The sequence below is a fragment of the Portunus trituberculatus genome, chromosome 35, assembly GCF_017591435.1.
Source record: "Portunus trituberculatus isolate SZX2019 chromosome 35, ASM1759143v1, whole genome shotgun sequence".
Taxonomy (NCBI): domain Eukaryota; kingdom Metazoa; phylum Arthropoda; class Malacostraca; order Decapoda; family Portunidae; genus Portunus; species Portunus trituberculatus.
The window spans coordinates 18596773-18601772 of NC_059289.1; the positions used below are offsets into that span (position 1 = coordinate 18596773).

Consider the following 5000-nt stretch of genomic DNA (forward strand, 5'->3'; position numbering starts at 1 on the left):
GGGAGAGAGAGAGAGAGAGAGAGAGAGAGAGAGAGAGAGAGAGAGAGAGAGAGAGAGAGAGAGAGAGAGAGAGAGAGAGAGAGAGAGGAGGGAGGGAGGATGGAATACAAAAAGGAGGAAGGAGGAGGAGGGGGAAGTACACGTGGTGGTCATGCGAAGAGGAGGAGGAGGAGGAGGAGGAGGAGGAGGAGGTAGAGGGAAGAGGAAGAAGAAATATCAGCATGCATTTTGTGTCTATTGCACGACTCAGCTTGTTTTTTTTATTGCCTTTCCACTTACTTTTTTATTCTTATTTTCACTGCAGTCTGTATCAGAGAGAGAGAGAGAGAGAGAGAGAGAGAGAGAGAGAGAGAAGAGAATGAAGAGATGCTCCGGAGATTTCAATGTATCTAGATAGTGATCAACTCTTTGAGGGGGAGGAGCTGTGGTGGGTAGGGTGCTCTCTCTCTCTCTCTCTCTCTCTCTCTCTCTCTCTCTCTCTCTCTCTCTCTCTCTCTCTCTCTCTCTCTCTCTCTCTCTCTCTCTCTCTCTCTCTCTCTCTCTCTCTCTCTCTCTCTCTCTCTCTCTCTCTCTCATTCTTGTTTGGTTTCCTGAGTTCAAATTCTGTTCCCATGTTAGTTAATGTGTATCTTGTTTCCTCCTCCACCACCACCACCACCACCACCACCACCACAGCCAGCAGGTCCGTTGGCAACACCTGAAGGGGCTGGGGAGTCGGTGATGACTACAGCACATCGGTTCCCCTGCACGTACTCGCAACACACGGCATGAATTATACAGGAGCAGAGTACGCCACGTCTCATTTCTTCATCGAGTTGGACGCGTTTTCTTTTATTTGCTTCAATACAACTTTCTCCTCGTGACGATGACGGGGAGAAGAAGTCATAGTTTTTATTTTTTTATTTTTTTTGTTACTCTCTCTCTCTCTCTCTCTCTCTCTCTCTCTCTCTCTCTCTCTCTCTCTCTCTCTCTCTCTCTCTCTCTCTCTCTCTCTCTCTCTCTCTCTCTCTCAGCTGTTATTTCTTATTTTATGTGCCTTTCTCTCTCTGCCTTTCTGTTTTGTGTGTCTCTCTCTCTCTCTCTCTCTCTCTCTCTCTCTCTCTCTCTCTCTCTCTCTCTCTCTCTCTCTCTCTCTCTCTCTCTCTCTCCAGCTGAGAGTTTTCTTTCACGTGATGAGTTTTAGCTAATGAAACTAACGTACTTTTCTTGACTTAATTGGAATTGAAACAGGTGTGCTAATAGTCATACTTTTAATCAGTTTCTTTCGTGCCATATGTTTCCCTGCTGCTGGTTCTTAAATTTCAGCGAGTCTTGGATCCGTATTCTGAAACGCTTTGCCCTCTCACCATCACTACTTTCCAGAGGCTCCAGTTAAAGATACTCGTGTTTTTAAGAGTATTTTTTTTTATGGTTCTGATGATAGATTGGTAAGATTTCTGGTTTATTAAGGAGGAGGATCTGCCTTGAAAACTTAACTAGTTGCTTATGGGGTTGGAAAATTGTCTTAGTGAGAGGAGAAGGCTTTTTTTAATACATGCATTGGTTTGTTCAGGTGATTACAATGATGACTTGATATGACAGATGTGGGAGTGTTCGCACCTGTAGGCGTTGCGGGGGAGACAGGTGAGCGGGGAAGTGGGGGGAGACAGGTGTTGGTGGAGGAGGATGCGGTGTGGCCAGGTATTAATCTTGTGACGGTGCTGCCATCTACCTCAGCACCTAACGGGAGGCTGACCTGGTGTAGCCTGCGTCAGTTCAGTGTGGTGTGGGGAGGGGAGTGAGTTGTTATCATTATTATCAGTGTTATCATTATCTTTCTTGTTGGTAGTGGTGTTCTTTTTCTTTTCTTATTATTATTGTCATCACCATTATCATCTTCACTCTTCTTCTTTTTCTTCTTTTGTTCCTTTTTCTTCACTTTCCTTCTCCTCCTCCTCCTCCTCCTCCTCCTCCTCCTCCTCCTCCTCCTCCTCCTCCTTTTTTCTTCTCATCTCTTCTTCTTCTTCTTTTTATTTCTTCCTCCTCCTCCTCCTCCTCCTGCTTCTCCTCCTCCTTCTCTTCTTCCTTCTCCTTCTCATCCTCCTTCTCCTCCCTCCTCTCCTCTTCCTCTTCCTCCTAACCTAACCTAACCTAACCCAACCTTACCCAACCCAACACCTCTCATTTCCCGCTGTCCTTCCTGACGTGGCTGTTGGTGACGCCCCTCGCCCTGTGCCTCGTTCTCTCCGCTGGGTGGTGTGCGGCGCGGGACTCCAAGGTCAGGCGGGCTCAGGGCGGGCTCAACCTCTCCCTCTTGATCCAGGTTGTGAGGCAGGGCGTCAACCTCAGGCCTGCCGCAGCGACGCTCCTCCCGCGGCGGCATACGCAACGCTGCCCAGTGTTGAGGGGCGGGATGGAAGCAGGGGGGAGGAAGGGACAGGTAGGAGGGAGAGAGTCAGGAGCGAGAGAGGAGATGGAGGGTAGGAAGGCTTCAAGTTATGAATAAGAATGTTGCTATATCGGGGTGGTAGGTGTAGATGCCTGGGGGGCGGGAGTGCTAACCTCGCTATAGAGGAGTGCTGAGTGCCTGGCTGGGATGCTGAGGCTGGGTGGGGCTCACAAGGGGTGTCTGAAGGCTGAGTCATGCTGCCTTTTCCGCACACCTTCCTAGTCCTTTCTGCTTTTGTTCCCAGCAATGCGTTGTAATCATTCTTACGTGATAAACTTGTGATGCTCCTCCTGCTGGTGATGACAGTTATGGTGATGCTGGTGGTGCGTAGACGCCGACCCTAAAAGTCCTCCTCTCTTATGTGGTTTGGGGGAAAGAAACCACAAACAGCAGCAAAAGACGATGCTACCAACACTAATGTACAGCGTGGAAACCTTTATGTGTACTAGCGGACGTTGGGTGGTGTGTGTGTGTGTGTGTGTGTGTGTGTGTGTGTGTGTGTGTGAGTGTTCCTGTGTCATGTCATTGTTCATTGTTAGTGTTTGAAGCCGCTGGTGATTGCATGTTTCCGACTAAAGAGTGCGGTTACCTTGCCTTTCCTCCCACCTTCCCTCTCTCCTGTATAATATCTTCCCCTTTCCCCTCCCCCTACTCCCTCCTACTCTCTCTCTCTCTCTCTCTCTCTCTCTCTCTCTCTCTCTCTCTCTCTCTCTCTCTCTCTCTCTCTCTCTCTCTCTCTCTCTCTCTCTCTCTCTCTCTCTCTCTCTCTCTCTCTCTCTCTCTCTCTCTCTCTCTCTCTCTCTCTCTCTCTCTATCTATCTATCTATCTATCTAACCATATCTCTCTCAGGTTTTCTGTGTTGTCTGGGCTTTGCGTTGCTTCCCCAGGCTGTGTTGTGGCGGCGAGGTTTTCTTCCTGTTCTTGAGGTGAGCTGCCGGAGAAGGAAGACAAGAATGAGAAGAATGAGTTGTATGATAGCGGAGGAAGAGGGAGAGAAAAATGGCCAGCCGAAGGTTCCACGCCCATCAAGTGCCCCTAGGCCCTCTGGCGTGCTTCGGCCGCCGCTTTGTGGAAATGTGTCCAGGGCAGAGGGCCGCAGCGCGTCTGTCAGGGAGTGTAGCTCCCTCAGCACATGACGAGGCGGCAGGCACTCCCTCCTCCCGACAGAAGGAACACAGTACATGAGGTGGTGGAGAGAGAAGGCTCTGGGGTGGATGGGGGGCAGGTAGGGAGGTGGTGAGGGGAAGGCGGGAGGGCAGGTCGCTCCGCCGTACCCGGGCCCTGAGGCTCTCTCTGACCTTCACTCCGCGCCCCACCACCCACTACATGCCGCAGTGCACGCCTGCACGTGTGTGTACGTTCCTGGGTATCCCTATGTGTGTGTGTGTGTGTGGGTGTGTGTGTGCGCGTGTGTTTGTTTGTGTGTGTATGTGTGTACGGTTGTGTGGGCGGTGTGGGGAGAGCGGGTCGTGGGTGGTGAAGGGTCTCGGTGCAGGAGTGGGCGCTGTGGATGCAATGCCACGGTACTGGAGGCGTCTCGATGTTTGTTTTGAGGTGGTGCCAAGTGGTGGTGGGTATGACGGTGCCGTGCAAGGCAGTGCCAGCCGCGCCTCATACACCAGTCGCCGCGGCATCACGCGTAGGGAACCTTTCACAGCGAAGTGCTAGCGCTGCTCGCCGCCAGCCAGGCATGGAGGGCCGACCATCGTAGGGGAGATGAGCACAAAATAGTCACGTTTCGAAGACATGACAACGCCGGGAAGACGAGGAACCTTCGCGGCGCATCGGGACCTTCGGCACGGCTTGTGATGGTCGTCTTCCCGCGTTCAGGTCTGGATTGCATGACTGCCGCCCCTGACTCACCGGAACTCGAGTGTTGAGGCGGGAGTCGAACACTTGAACATTCCCATGCAGGGTCCCGGGTGGCAAGGGTCCCACCACCCGTCCACCTCCCTCCCTGCGGCTCCTCCGGGCGGCCACTGCTGCTGCGTCTCAACCTACACCGAAGACAGTAACAACAAATGCAGCGACGGTGACGGAGACGATGACGATGAGAATAATGATAGTGGCATTAACAATAGTGATGATAGTGATAATAACAACAACAGTAATGGGAGTAATGACGATAACGCGAAAGATAACAACACCAGTGACAGAATAGTAATAACAAAAGAAGATGACTGCAACAAAAGAACAACGAAGACTGAGAAGGAACAGGAGGAGGAGGAGGAGGAGGAGGAGGAGGAGGAGGAGAAAGAAGAAGAAAAGAAGAAGGGCAGGAAGTGTACACTCAGACACGATATGTTATTGTCAGGTAATGGATGGTAATTTACACTAGACACTGCGGCCAAAGGATAGACCTGTGTGTGTGTGTGTGTGTGTGTGTGTGTGTGTGTGTGTGTGTGAAGGTCAGGCTACGATGGAAAGACCTGGGCCGAGTCACCATCGTCAGAAATCACAAGAGAAGCATAATTTCCCCCCTTCCTCTTCCCCTTCCTCATCCTGCCATCTTCCTCTTCCTCCTCCACTCCGCCGTCACTCCTCGCCGTGTTTGGGAGGAGGGCGCTGTTT

General features: G+C 51.3%; 1 protein-coding gene across 8 annotated transcripts in view; it reads left to right on the top strand.

The window, feature by feature from the left end:
• LOC123512922 overlaps positions 1–5000 on the top strand; it is a 103336-nt gene that overhangs the window by 58881 nt on the left and 39455 nt on the right. The gene's annotated exons all lie outside the window — the stretch shown is intronic.